General features: G+C 32.8%; 1 pseudogene; it reads left to right on the top strand.

Annotated features, from left to right (window-relative positions):
• LOC127557127 (NADH dehydrogenase [ubiquinone] 1 beta subcomplex subunit 9-like) overlaps window positions 1–14082 on the top strand; it is a 92551-nt pseudogene extending 78469 nt beyond the window's left edge.
• Window positions 14083–16510: the final 2428 nt, after the last annotated feature.

Raw genomic sequence — 16510 nt, 5'->3', positions numbered from 1 at the left:
CTTCTGGGATAAAAACTCACTATTTCAGAAAAATTGCTAGTAAAACTGAAAAATAGTATGTCAGAAAGTCAGCATAATTTATCTGATTTTCCTCTCCTAACATGATTCATAAAGCAATATGTATTAAAAATAAATACTTTTTTAAAAAAAGAAAGTATTGCAAGCAGCCAAAAAAAAAAATCTCAAATACCATGAGATAGGATTTGGAAGCTTCCACATTAAAAAAATTACCAAAGTAAAATCAAAATGGAATACATGATTTGGGCATAATGGGTGATACCATCAGCAAATTAGGAGAGCAAGGAATAGCTTACCTACCAGATCTTTGGAGAAGGGAGAAAGTTATAATCAAAGAAGAACTAGAGAACATTATGAAATGCAAAATGAATAATTTAATCATACTAAATTAGGCAATTTTTTTTCACAAACAAAACAAATGCAAACAAGATTAAAAGGGAAGTACAATGCTGGGGGGAAATGTATAACCATTGTTTCTGATGGGCTCATTTCCAAAATATATAAAGAACTGGATCATATTTATAACACTATAAGTCCATTCCCTAATTAATAAATGGGCAAAGTATATCAACAGGCAATGAAATTAAAACCATCTCCAGTTATATGAAAAAAATGCTACAAATCATTATTTATTAGGGAAATAAAAATTAAAACAGCTCTGAGGTACAATCTCACACCTTTCAGATTGGCTAAAATGACAGGAAAAGATAATGAATATTGAAGAGGTTGTGAGAAAACTGGGACACTAATGCATTGTTGATTGAGTTGTGAAATGAACCATAAGAGCAATTTGGATTTATGTCCATGGGCATAAAAACAGTGCCACTACTGCATCTATATCCAGGGAAATCATAAAGGAGGGAAAGGATCCACATGTACAAAAATATTTGTAACAGTCCTTTTTGTTGTGACAAAGAATTGGAAAATGAGTAGGTGCTCATCAATTTGGGAATGGCTGAAATAGTCAATAAGTTATATGAAAGTTATGAAATAGTATTATACTATAAAAATTTATTAAATAGCTGATTTTAGAAAGGCCTGGAATGATTTACATGAATGATGCTGAGCAAAACAAACAGAACCAGGAATTCATTTTATACAGTACAGCAAAATTTTGCCATACTCAATTATGAAGGACTCGATTCTTCTCAGTGGTTCAGTGATCTAAGGCAGGCCCAATAAACTTTCCATAGAAAATGCCATCTGCAGCCAGAAAGAGAACTATAGAGATTGAATGTAAATCAACACATGTTATATTCATTTCTTTTTTCAGTTTCTTTCCTCTCTTGTGATTTTTCCTTTTTGTTCTGATTTTTTCTCCTCACATGATTCATAAAGAAATGTGTATTAAAAAGTTAATATACATTGAAAACATATATATATATATGTGAGGGGGAAGAACTCCTCTATTTTATTGAACATCCATTTTTCCCTGAAAGGTAACATTAAATTTTTCTGGGTTGGAAATTCTTGGTTGCAATACTAATTTATTTGACTTCCAAAATATCATAATCCAAACGCTTCAGGTTTTTTTTTTTTTTTTTAATGTGGGAAGCTGCCAGATTCTGCCTAATCCTGATTAGCTCCATGGTATTTGAATTGCTTCTTTTTGGCTTTTTAAAAAATTTATTTACTTTTAATACACATTGCTTTATGAATCCTGTTGGTAGAGAAAATCTGAGCAAAAAGAAAAAAACGAGGGGAGAAGGGGGAAAAAAGGATAAAAATATGTGAACATAGTATATGTTGATTTGCATTCAATATCCATGCTTGCAATATTTTCTCCTTTGAAATTTGGCTATGATATTCCTGAGAGTTTTTATTTGGGGTTCTGTTTCAGATGATAATCAGTGGATTCTTTCAATATTTATTTTGTCTTCTTGTTCTAAGATATTAGGGCAGTTTTCTTTGATAATTTCTTGAAAGCTGTTCAGACTATTTTTTAAATCATGGCTTGTAGTAGTCTAACAATTCTTATACTATCTCTCCTGGATTTATTTTAGGTCAATTGTTTTTCCAATGAGAAATTTCATATTTTGGTCAAAGCAAACAAAAAGACAATTTTCAAAAGCCATTTATAGTGAAAAGAAAAAAATGCTCTGAATCACTATTGATTAAAGAAATGCAAAATAAGACAACTCTGAGGCTGTCATCACATCTCTTCATATCTCTCAGATTGGCTAACAAAACAGAAAAAGATAACAACAAATGTTGAAAGGGATGTGGGAAAACTAAGACATTGATGCATTGTTGGTGGAGTTATGAACTGATCCAACCATTCTGGAGAGGAATTTATAACTATGGGCTATAAATGGGCTATAAAACTTGGCATATTCTTTGATCCAGCAGTGTCACTAATAGGTCTATATCCCAAAAGGATCATAAAAGAGGGAAAAGGATCGATATGTGCAAGAATGTTTACAGCAGCTTTTTTTGATAGTGGCAAGGAATAAGAAATTGAGTGACTACATATCAGTTGGGGAATGGCTGAATAAGTTATGGTATATGAATATAATGTAATATTGTTGTTTTATAAGTAATGAGGAGCAGGCTAGTTTCAGAAAAGTGTGGAATGACTTACATGAACTGATGCTGAGTAAAGTGAGCAAAACCAGGAGAACAGTGTACACAATAGCAGCTAGATTATGTGATGATCAACTATGATAAACTTAGCTCTTTTCAATAATATGGTGATCCAAGATAATTCCAATAGATTTGGGATGGAAAATTGTAATGTTCTTCTCTAAAATATAATGTTCTCTGGGAGCAGTTTTCTGGGGGGCTTCTGGAGGCAGCCCTCCTTTCAGTTCAGTATAATCACCCCAAATGTCTCTTTTGTCTCTTTTTCTGGAGCCCAGTTAGCTTTAATAGAGGCTTATCTCTCTCTGTGGTTCCAAGAGTTTAAGCTGCCTTCTCTGGCTTGTGAATCTCCTTGACTGAATCCTGGCTGAGGCTCAGAGCTTCTAGTGGGCTTCTGTGTTTTCTAGTGGGCATCTGTGTTTTCTAGTGGGCTTGTTCTTTAGTGGGGTTGTCCTTCCTGGCCCTGAGACCTCCTCCTTATATATCCCACACTGAGTATACACCAATTATTATATCACTAGGAAACCATTATTTGTTGTAGGATTAAATCAATGTTAAGACTAGATTTAATCACTGTCCCCTCAATTCCACTTACTTAGCACCTTGTAAGAACCCTAACAGAAAATGCCATCCATATCCAGAGAGATACTATGGAGACTATATGTAAATCTAAGTGTAGAATTTTCAACTTTTGTTTTTGTTGTTTTTCCTTCCTTGTTTTTTCTTTCAAATAGTTTTTTTCCTCTTCTAGTTTGATTTTTCTTGCACAACATGATAAATATGTTTTAAAGTACTGTACTTGTATAACCTACATCAGATTTTTTGTTGTGTTAGGGAGGAGGTTAAAGAGTGGGAGGGGGAATGGATATTAAAACTATCTTTACATGTATTTGGAAAAATAAAATACTATTGAGAAAAACTGTTTTCAATGAAATTTTACATTTTCTTCTATTTTTTAAACTCTTTTTGTTCTATTCTTCAACCTTCATGACATTTATAAGCACAGATTCATCCCATAAAAGAATGACTCCATGCATTCTATAGACAATTCTCATTGTCAGGATGGACTTCAGATAACTCTTATAAAATCCTCATTTTACAAATGAGGAAACTGAGACCCAAACAGATTATGACTGAAGAGGACATAAAGCAAGTTAGTGGCAAAATTGGTACTAGAATCCCATTCTCTTCTCATCATATCACATTGCTCAACTTCTAAAAGTATTTTTAAGACTAAATTTTTAGATTTTCAGTGTACATCTCTCTAAATGACACAGAAAAAAACTTCTATTTAACCATTTGACATTTAGCACAGTATGTAAGTGGTATTAATGATATATTTAGCTTCTAAAATAATTTTACCAGTGATGTGTCTTATAGTCATATGAGAGATAAAAATACCTAAAGAGTCTTTAATTTGGTCTAGATTTTGATATCACTTTCACACCTAGACTTTGGACACCTAGTTTGCCGTACTAGTATAGTTTTGCAGTCTATTTCTTCTTGCAGCTCTCTTAACTTCTCTGGGCATTTAGATGCTATACCTCTTGGTGCATATATATTTAGTATTTATATTAGTTCTTTGTCTATGATGCCCTTTACAAAGATAGAGTTTCTTTTCTTATCTCTTTTAATTAGATCTATTTTTGCTTTTTCTTGAACTCAGATAAGGATTGCTACTTCTGCTTTTCCTACTTCACTTGAAGCATAAAGGATTCTGTCCCAGCCTTTTACCTTTATTCTGTATGTATCACTCTCCTTTAAATGTGTTTCTTGTAAACAACATTTTGTAGTATTCTGGCTTTTAATCCAGTCTGCTATTCACTTCCATTTTATGGGAGAGTTCATCCATTCACATTCACAGCTAAAATGACAAATTCTATATTGTCCATCATCTTATTTACCCCAAGTTATGCTTCTCATTCCTTTCCTCCTTTCTCTCCTCCCCAGAATTTTGCTTCAGAGCACAACTCTTTCAAACAGTTCTTCCCTTTTACAACCCTACCCCCTTTTCTTTTACCTTTGTCCTACTACTTCTGTTTTCCCTTCTATTATCCCCCCTTTTCTTTTCTCCTTTTTTCCTATGAGACACATTTCTCTGTGAAACCAAGTATGTCTGATATTCTCTCTTTCAGCCAAATCTGATGAGAGTAAGATTCACACAATGTTCATCCTTCCCTTCTTTCCCTCAATTATAAGTCTACTTTGCCTCTTCATGGGATGTAATTTCCCTCATTTTATCTTCATTTTCCTCTTTTTACAGTACAATTCCCTTTCTACCTCTAGGGTTTTTTTTGTTATTTTTTTTTTACATATCATCACAATAAGATCAAATTATATCAGCACTCTCTAAATAGACCCAAAACAGAAATATAGTTCTCAAGAATTCTTTCCTTTTTTTATTTTTTTGTGCTTCTCTTGAGTTTCAAGTATTTGGATCTCTAATTTAAGGAGATAAATAGAAATTTAGAAAAGTTAGGTATAATAGATTTTTGGAGAAAATTGAATGGACATAGAAAGGAGTATACTTTTTCTCTCAGCAGTTCATAGAATCTATACAAAAAAAAATTGACCATATATTAGCACATAAAATCCTCAAAATCAAATGCAGAATGGCAGAAATAGTAAATGCATTTTTTCATATCATAATGCAACAAAAATTATATGCAATAAAAGACAAGGAGGAAATAGACCAAAAATTAATTGGAAACTAAATAATCTAATCCTAACGAATGAAGGACTGAAACAGCAAATCATAGACATAATAATGTCATTCAATAGGATGACAATTATGATGAGCAAAATTTGTGAGATGCAGCCATAGCAGTTATTAGGGGAAATTTTATATCTCTAAATGCTTACTTGAATAAAATAGAGAAAAAGAAGCTTAATGAATTGGGCTTTGTTGATGTAATGGGCTAGAGCTCTGAAACAAGGATTTTTACAAGGTGTTAAGTCAGTGGAATTGATAAGACAATGGTTATCTAGTTTAGCATGGTGATTAATAGTTCTTTAGTTCTGTATGATTGAATTAACATTACAACAAATAATGGTTCCCTGGTGATATGATGATTGGCTTACACTCAATATTATAAATGCATTCAATTGTAATAGAGTATTTAAGAAGGTCAGAGTCAGACCTAGAAAGGGGATCAAATAAGGCTTGGAGACAAAGCCAGAGAAGACAGAGGACTGGAGACTGGAGCACAAGATCTCAGACAGAGACAGATTTCAAGACAGAGACTATTGTTGCTCTCTTCTTTCACATTTCCACAGATACCAGGACACACTCCAGAGGACCTCCAGAAAGCTAGCCTAGGCCCCAAGCAAGGAGAAAAGACTGTGAAGGAGACAATAAAGATTTTTGGACTTTATCTCTGGCTAGTCTCATGATGATTACTGAAATGAAGGCTGGTCCAAAGACTTCCAGAAAACCAACCAGAACATTACAGGGCTTACCTCTAAAAAAGATAGAAAAAAATTTTAAAACCCCCAATTAAATATGAAATTCGAAATTCTGAAAATAAAAGGGGAGAGTAATAAAATTGAAAGTAAGAAAACTATTGAATTAACAAATAAAACTAAGAATTGGTTTTATGAAAAAAACCAACAAAATAGATAAACCTTTAGTTAATTTGATTAGAAAAAGGAAAGAAGAAAATCAAAATATTAGTCTCAAAAATAAAAAGGTAGAATTTTCCACCAATGAAGAGGAAATTAGAGCAATAATTATAATTATTTTGTCCAACTTTGTGAAAATGTATTTAATAATCTAAGTGAAATGTAGGAATACCTATCATTAAGAGATAGAAAAATAAATTCCATTTAAAATTATTATAGAAAACAAACTCAAGAGTTATATGAACACAATTATAAAACACTTCTTACACAAATAAAATCACATCTAAACAATTGGAAAAATGTCAATTGATCCTGACTAATCCAAGCTAATATAAATGACATATGTAATATACTATAAATAATAAATCTGCCTAAATCAGTCTACTTGTTCAGTGCCATATCAATCAAATTGCCAAAACATTATTTTATAGAATTCAAAAAAATTACAAAATTCATTTGGAAGAATAAAATGTCAAGAATATCAAGGAAATTAATGAAAAAAATATACAAAGGATGGTGGTTTAGCAATGATAGATCTAAAACTATATTATAAAGCAGCAGTCATAAAAACCATTTGGAACTGACTAAGAAATAGATTAGTGGTATAGCTTAGATACACATGACACAATAATCTTTAGTAATCTAATATTTGATAAACCCCCTCAAACTCCATCTTCTGAAATAAAAACTCACTACTTGACAAAAATAGCAGGGAAAACTAGAAAATAATGTCAGAAACTCAGCATAGACCTACTTCATATTCAAATAAGATCAAAATGGATACATGCTTTGGATATAAAGGATGATATCATAAACTAATTAGGAGAACAAGGGATAATTTACTTATGATATCTTTTGAGAAGGGAAAATTTATGACCAAAGAAGAACTAGAAAATATTATGAAAGGCAAAATGGAAAACTTTGACTATATTAAATTAAAAACTGTTTTGCACAAACTAAACCAAGAGAAACAAGATTTAAAAGGAAATACAAATTTTGAGGAAAATATTTACAGCCAATATTTCTGACAAAGGTCTCATTTCTAAAATATGTAAAGAATTGTGTCAAATTTATAAGAATACATGTCATTCCCCAATTGATGTGGTCAAACCATTTGAACAGAAAATGTTCAGATGATTAAATTAAAGCCATTTATAGCTATATGAAAAATATTCCAAATCACTATTGATTAGAGAAATGCAAATTAAAACAATTCTGAGGAATCATCTCACACCTCTCAGATTGGCTAAAATGACAGGAAAAGATAATAATAAATTTGAAGAGGATGTGTGAAAACTTGGAAATTTAATGCATTATTGGTGGAGTTGTGAAATGATCCAACCATTCTGGAGCAATCTGGAACTATACCCAAAAAGCTATCAAACTGTGCATACCCTTTGATCCAGCAGTGCCATTACTAGATCTGTATCCCAAGAAAATCAAAAAAGAGGGAAAACAACCCACATGTGCAAAACTGTTTGTAACATCTTTTTTGTGATCCAAACAAAGTATTGGAAAAGAAGAGAAGTGGAACCCATCAGTTGGGGAATGGCTGAACAATCTGTGGTACGTGAAGTTAATGGAACATTATTGTTCTATAAGAAAATGATTAATCAGCTGATTATAGAAAGTCCTAGAAAATTTACATGAGCTGATGCTGAGAAAAACAAGCAGAACCAGCAATATAAAAACAACAAGAATATGTGATGATCAACTATGAAATTCTTCATTCTTCTCAGTGGTTCAGTGATCCAAAGCAGTCCCAAAAGACTTTGAACCGAAAATGCCATCTGCATCCAGGAAAAAAAATCTAAGGAGAATGCATGTAAATCAACACCTGCTATGTTCACTTCTTTTTTCTGTTTTTTTATTTCTCTCATGGTTTTTCCCTTTTGCTTTTATTTTTCTCTCACAAGATGATTCATTAAGCAATGTATATTAAAAAAACAAATAAACACTACAATAAAAAAAAAACTGGGGAAAATGAATAAATTTCCTTTAAATGTGGAAATGTATATGGAAGAATTGTACATATTTAACATGTATTGGATTGAATACTCTCTGGGACAGATTGTAGGGAGAAGGAAAGGAGAAAATTTTGGAAAACAAGATTTTGCAAGAGTGAATGTTGAAAACTATCTTTGCATCTATTTTGAAAATACAAAGCTATTATTAAAAAGAATAAATTTGCTTGTAAAACAATTAAAAGGGCATGTCAGTAAAAAATATTCCTCTTCACAACCTCTGTGTTCTCTAGGATAACAAACCTGATAAATCTTAGAAATACCAACTCCCTTTGGCTGGGTTCTTTATCCCTTAAATGACAAGGAAGCTGAATCAATGCTTAAAAACACATCAATTCAACCCTTTGACCTAGACCACTCAAATTCCAAGGAAAATTCTTCAACTCTTTTAAAAAAAGTCAACATCACCTATGTAATCCACATTCAGTTCCTAACACCCAGGTATATGGACTTTGGGCCATTCTTGGAAATATTACTTATGCCGATTCAAGCTCACCACATAGGAAGCCTTTGATTGGATTTGATAGAATTTTCTGTTTGTTGTTGTCAAGGTGATGTCTTTCTTTATGTAATAAAGGGTCTGCCAGTCCAAGCTACCACGGACATAGCCAACAGCTTGCATTTCCACAAGGCCAGAGCAGCTGGGCCATTTGCAGGAGGAGAGCAGGAAGTTATTCCTGGCAAATGCCATCTGAAAAGAAATCTGCAGAGCTGAATTTCTTTTATTCCTTTGCTTCACTAGCATTAGCAGCATTAGTAATATTTTCTTATGGTTCCTAAAAGATTTGGACTCTGCAGGCACATAAGTGTTAGAGCTCAGCTGAATATTATCATGGCTGCTGAAGGGGCAATGGACTTCTGATCCTAGCACTTAGTTTCCCATGTAGAACATTTATATTTTAAAGGCCAGAATTTCACTATACTTGTTACATTCCAAAATGCCAGCACACATAGGATTTGTCTGCATACAAATGTGTCTGAAATTACTATGTGGAAGGAAAACCCCATCCACGTTGATTAAATTATGTTTCTCAATAAAGCTTTAAAAAAAAATTAGTAAACTCTAAGATAAAATAGGTGGGCAGTCATGAATAATAAAAATGTAACCTGAGTTCCAAAAACCACTGGAAGAGGGTCCAAACCCCTTATTTTACAGATGAGGAAACTGAGTTTTCGAGAGAATAAATGACTTGCTATGGTTAAATAGCTAGTAGTCATACCTGTAACAGTCAGAAATAGAATTCAAATACATTTTTTCCTGATATCTAGTCAATTTGTAATTTTCACAATTTTTTGCTGTTATTGTTTGCTTGGTGTTTTTTTTTTTCTCCTATGTTCTTTTTTTTTTCTCCTATGTTCTTTTTTTTTTCCTTTTTGATCTGATTTTTCCTGTACAGCATAAAAAAATGTTGAGAAGAATTACACATGTTTAACCCACATATCAGATTGCTTGCTATCTTAGAGAGAGGAGGGGAGGAGAGGGAGAAAAATTTGGAATACTAGGTTTTGCAAATGTGAATGTTGAAAACTGTCTTTGCATGTATTTGGGAAAATAAAAAGGTATTATTATAAGAAAACAACTTTTTGAAAAGCAACTTGGAATTATGCAAATTAAGTCACTAAAATGCCCCCCCAAAAAAGATTGTCAAGTTAAAAAGTCCTTTTTAAGACATTGTGTAAATGAGAGCACTGTGTTCTGGTCATGAAGTGTCCACTTCTTTTTCTTCCTCCTATATATTCCCAATATTACAAGCAAGGTAGTAGGGGGAGGAGAGGAAGAAATTGGAGTCAGGAAAAAGTGATGTGGGTAGAAAGGGAAAATATTTTTATACTCTTTCCTATCCCTGGAGATGGTCACAATGATTTAGCCACTTTTTTGGAGGCAGTTAAGTTAGTTATTTCATGTAATACAAGTCAACAATTTGATTTAGAATCAGCAAACCTAGATTTAAATTCTTTCTGAGGCCTTGAGCAAATCTTTTAAATCACTCCTCCCCTCTAATCCTCAGTTTAAAAATCTATTAAGTAGGATGAGTCAAACAGATGACCTATATTTGCCTTCTGACTTTAAATTTCATACTATGAAATATTTATTGAATACCTAATATGTATCTTGTTCTGTGCTAGGTAAAACTTGCATACAGATAATACAATGTGTAGGAGAGAGAACACATATATTAATTAAAAATACATTTGGAAAAGTTTCTTGTAGCCTGGACTGGGAATCAGGAAAACCTGAGTTCAAATCCAATTTGAGATCACATGATCACAGGTAAGTCAATACACTTTTCTGAACTTCATTTTCCTCTTCTTTTTTTTTTTAAATTTTCCTCAATCATACATAAAAGCAACATGTGGGAAAGGGGATATTATACATGTAAACGCTTTTTAAAAACATATTTCCTTATGAATCATGTTGGGAAAGAAAAATCAGAACAAAATTGGAAAATAAGAGGGAAAATAAGAAGAATAAGAAAAAAAGTAAACATAACATGTATTGATTTACATTCAGTTTCTATCTCTCTCTGGATATGGATATTGTTTTCCATCCAAAGTTTATTAGGAATGCCTTAGATCACTGAACCAAATTTGTCATTGTTGGTCATCACCCATTTTTGTTGTTGCTGTGTACAATGTATTCCTGGTTCTGCTTTTTTAGCTTAGCATCGATTTGTATACATCTTTTGAGGGCTTTCTAAAATCAGCTTGTTCACCATTTTTATAGAACAATAATATTCCGTTACTTTCAAATACCACAACTTATTCAACCATTCCCCAACTGATGGGCATCTACTCATTTTCCAATTCTTTGCCACTACAAAAAGACTACTACAAATATCTTTGCATATCAGTTCTTTCTTCTCCTTTATCATTTTCTTGGGATATAGATCTTGGGATGCTGGACTAAAGGGTATGCACAGTTTTAAAGCCCTTTGGGTATAGTGTAAGAGAGCCTGCCAAAATCCCCGGATTAACACAGGGCACAGCTCAGGTAATCTGAGGGTAGCCTTGTAAGAATGAACAAGATGGCACAGGTAGGAAGGGGGTCTCACCCAAAGGAGCAACGTAGCAGTTCCCAGGAGAGGCATACTGGACCTTAAAGGCGAGGACCTTGAATATCTTTATTGGGAAAGGAATGCATACTACATATCTACGTATAGCTTCCTATAGTGAATCATGTATCTACCAATAGGCTAGAATGTGATTACATATGAAGTAGTAACTAGAAACAAGCACCAAGATGATAAAAGGACTTGCAATCTTTGTAATAAACAGTCTCACACCACCCTAGCTCTCGCCCCTCATTATTCACAGTCTTCACCATTTCAGATGGACAGGCAGTGCTGGCCACATAAGGCCTGTTCCACTCAGAAGTTGGAGCTGTGACCCCCTAACAGTATAGTTCCAAATTGCTCTCCAGAATGGTTGGATCATTTCATGATTCCACCAACAATGTGTCTGTCACAGTTTTCCTAAGTCCCCTCTAACATTCATCATAATGGTATGGGATAGATTGGGGGAACCCAACAATTTTTTAATTTGAAGACATTGCTCTTCATTCTCCCAAAATTCTGGAACTAAAAAGTGTAGGAAAGGTGAAAACATTTAAATCTGTTTTGTCTAGTGTCATCTATAAATCATGGGAAACGATTTGTGGCTGAATGAAGCTAAATATGTCTTAGTAGCCATGGAGATAAAGGCTTGCTTACCTTTTAGTAAAAAGCAGAATTGGGAAGTCACTGAAGCTGCAATCTTACATTAGATCACAATAGACTTTTAAAATTAATGATTAATCAATGTGATGATTGGTGCCCCTTCATCTAGGCTAGCAGATTGTAGGACTATCTACCTCTTCTCTCTTATAGGGAAAGCATCTGCAAAAGAGCATGGCAGCTTTAGCACCTAACTCATTTCATGTTCAACTCTTTTTTTGAATTATTTTACTTTTTTCTATTTGAGTTAAGCCATCTTCATTATACAAATGTAATCATAAGGATCATAAAATTTAGAAATGGATAAAACTGTAGTCTAATGTTTTAATTGAAAAAGAAACTGAGGTCCATTGAGGTAATGTTTATTACTCAAGATCTCATAACTAATAACTAGAAGTCTGAATCTATTCTTTGTATTCTTCCAACTGTATATGTATGGAGTCATCTCCATAAAGAGACCTCATTGAATGATAATCATTGATTCTTACCAGTGATATTTTTATAATTAGGATTGTTTATCATGGTCATATACAAGCTTACCAAGAATAATAACACTAGTTCTTCTGTTCTGCTTAATAGGAATTAACATCTATTTCATAAGGGCATTTCTGAATCTGGAAGGTGAGTTGTAGCTTATTTTCTTCAGATCTTATGTCTTCCTTACCTACTTCAGTATTAGGATCCCTAGCTAATCCATCCCTGCCCAGAGATAGAAACCTTTTATACTTACTAACAAAAAAGATTGTTTGGGGCCTTATAATAACTGGAAAAAGGAGAAGAAACTAAATGAAAGAAAATATTAGCAAAAAGGGAACCCAGAGAGATCTACCTTTCCTGTTATTGGCTTTGATTATATTGGTTATAAAATTGACTTGCTTCCATAGTAACCAGGCTTTTGATAAACCCTCTGTAGCTCTCTTCCCTTCTTTGTTAAACATTTGGAAGTCTTCCAGCTAACATTACTAGTTTTATATGAATTGATGTCCTGTAATTTTAACATGTTGTCTTTGCAGACAAGGTAAGTCCCACAACCTAAATTCATCTCAGTAGCCATCTAATCTAACTTAAATTTGAATAATAATCTCTTGTATAACATTTTTGCAACAAATAACTTCTTGGTTTTAAAAGAGGTTTTCTTTTCACAAGGCAGCCCATTACAATTTTGGTCAGATGTTTTTGTAAGAAAGTTTTGTTTGTTTGTTTTTTCCCAAAAATTGAATGGAAATGAGATCTCTGCAATTTATAATCACTATTCCTAGTTAGATAAATTATATCAAGTTTAATTACCCTTTTCATAGTTTCAGTTTCCCTGAATTATTCAATCATATTTGAATTTTGTATTTACATTAAAATATAGTTTGTATATACATATGTTTATATAAATTATATATATGTATATATATATATATATATAGTTAAGTACATGAATTAATGAAGGTTCAATGTTTGTCTCAAAATAGAAATGTGTAAAAATGTTTCTTAACTAACTCTTCAGATTATTAGGGAAGCAAATTTGAAAAAAAAAGTTGCACAAAATATCTCTTTTCTGACTTAAATAGGATATGAAGACTAAAAGTTTTTCATTACTCCTAAATTTAGAAACCATGAATTCTTATTAAGTTCTAAAATTGGCAGAGATCCTCCCATCCTTAATTATACTCAACCAGATTAGGATCACATACAGCACAACTTTGTTGTTTCTTTTCCATATTTAACATTTTCTTTTGTATAACATTAAACATTTGAAAGTCCAGCCAAAAATCCCATCTGTGTAATATTTCACTCATTTATCTTTTTTGTCTCATCATATTTTCTCTCCCCAGTCAATCCCATAAAATTTAACCATCTTGCTGTTTGGCAGCTGTCTATCTACAAAGGCAAAAAATGAATCTGACAGTATCTGGTATGTTTCCTCATTGTAGATTACCAATATGGGGGTTTAGCCCTTAATTATCCAGGAATCTGCCTCCATTTCTTATTTGTTTTGTCTCTGCCACAACAGCTCCTCTAATTGGTTTAAAAGGGATGAGAAAGTTTAGTTCTGGGTTTGTTTTTGTTTTTGTTTTTAGACTTCTTTTCATGTCAAATATAGTATTGAATATGGGAAATTTGGTGATGGAGCATAATGGTATACTTCAAAATAATGGGGAAGTGTGGAAGAGAGACGATAATCAGTTCTGTTTTAGACACATCAAATTTAAGATGTGGTAAAGATAATGCCAAATTCCCAAAAGGCAGTTGTTGACATCCCATTAGACTATAAACTTTTTGAGAGCAGGGATATACTCTGGTCTTTTTCATATCCCCCAGTGCTTAGCACAATGTCTGGTATATAGAAGCCATTTGATAAATGCTAGGCTGATTGACTGATTAATATGGAACTTGAGAGACCAAGCATCTACACCTTCAGCACTTACATTATTCATTTAGTAGAAATCTAATACAATTTTGTTTTAAAAAGCTTCCTTTCATAAATGTAATCTTTGTCAGTATCTTAGGTTTGGAAAAACACAAGATGCTATCTAGTTAAATATCTTTCAAATGTTAATTAAGTCTTTGCCTTAAAAAGCACCATCAAGATATCAAGAAGAGCTTTCTAGTATGGCCCATTCTCCCTTTACCTTATTCTTTTTTATAAGAAAGATTTTTTTAACAGAATAATAAATCTGCTTTTCTGTATCTTGCACCAAGTCCCCCTTATTCAATGTTTGGGGCAAAGAAAAACAAGTATAATCTCTCTTTCATATGACAATCCCAAACTGCCATTTTTATTTATCCTGGATTCCTATTGCTGAATTCCTTTCATCTGCGCTATAAAAACATCAGTCTACAGAGATGTATTCCACATTCTAAAAATTTTAGCCTATACTAAAAATGTAGGTTTATACTTTAAAATAAATGTTTGCATAAAATGGAAAATATTCTGTGACTAGATAAGACATTGCAAACATTCATCTGAATGATTAAAACAATACAAATGTTTGATGAAGCCTTTTAAGGAAAATAGTGCTTAGTACATTTATTTTCTTTCTTCATACCAAAATATATGATGAGTTGTAAAGAGTCAAAATTGTTGATCCATGTGGCATTTACTTTAAAAGCATCCAAGTGACACAATGGGAAGAGTTCTGGACCTGGAGTCTGGAATATCAGTGATCAAATCTAGTCGTATACATTTACTAGCTATGGGACTCTAGGCAAGTAACTTCACCCTATTTATCTCAATTTCCTCATCTGTAAAATGATCTGGAGAAGGAAATAGCAAACCACTGCCAAGAAAAAACTTCAAAAAGATAATGAAGAATTAGTTGCAACAGAAAATGCAGCATCATTTATCTCAACCTATAGTGCTAGTTAAGATTAGCTAAGGTCTCCACGTTCATGGAAGAGAAAGGAACTGTTACCAAGTTTCAAAGGCTGTAGGTAGTCAAAGGTAAGATGGAAAAGAGATCTCCAATGTGGGCTGAGAATGTGAAGGCTTTTGGTCTCTAATTTCATCACCTGTTGAAGAAAGAGTGCTTTCTGATAATGGTAAACCAGGCTGATTTTGGTCGTAAATTCAAATAAAAATAACTCACTAAATTCTTTCTACTCAAAAGTCCCTAGCAACAATAGCTTTAGCAATTTTCTCTGAAAAACAAGAGCAAAGTGAAATAGAGAGTCAATCTAAGCCTCGGCCTGACTCCAGGAATTACAAGTAGAAACCCCTGGAGTAAGGTCCAAGACTTGTCTTAAGATAATGGATCCAGAGTAACTGCTTGGAACTGATCCAGCTTATATCCTTTATACAGGGAAAGTCACCTTTTCTTACTTTCTAACCCACACAAATCATTGAACCCCCATTTAAAGTATCCAGTTTCTTGACATTCTTTGTCCCTGAACTAATTTGGATTCCTGGACTTATAGATCTGTTCTACTTGATTTCTAGTTATCTTTACAATTTCTTCCTAACATAGTACTGCTGTTATACCTAAACTCAATTGTAGCTTCTGACACATGGGCAGAAGAATTTGAACAATGTAGAGTGTTTATGGACTAAAATATGTCAGAATCTAATGCCCATTATTCTTTGGCACTTGGATAAGTTGTCTGTGGGAAAAAAAAAATGAAAGCTTTTGCTCTTGACAATGAAACCAGATGCTGTACTGGGCATCCCTATTATGGAACTGCACAAAGAATTGTATTTCTATTTTTAAGTATTAAATCCTCATAGTAAATGTCACCATATGGATGAAAAAAAGAAACAAGACAATCAATCAACTTTACAAATTAACAGCAATGACATAAGGAAAAAATACACAGCAAAAAAGTGAGAAGGAAAAGAATAAAACAAAAAAATTTCACTATTTTCATTTTTTTATTTATATATTTTGTTTTTGTTCATTTTCATAAGCTCATAGGTTTAAAACTAGAAGGAAATCAGAGAAACTGAGGCCTGCAGTAGATTAAAATACTTGCCTGGCAATTTCAATAGACTTGTGAAGGAAAGAACCATTTGTATTCAGAGAAAAGTATGGAGATTGAATATGGATGAAAGAATAGTATTTCCATCTT

The sequence above is a fragment of the Antechinus flavipes genome, chromosome 3, assembly GCF_016432865.1.
Source record: "Antechinus flavipes isolate AdamAnt ecotype Samford, QLD, Australia chromosome 3, AdamAnt_v2, whole genome shotgun sequence".
In the NCBI taxonomy this organism is placed as follows: domain Eukaryota; kingdom Metazoa; phylum Chordata; class Mammalia; order Dasyuromorphia; family Dasyuridae; genus Antechinus; species Antechinus flavipes.
This window is presented reverse-complemented; position numbering and strand designations above follow the sequence as displayed.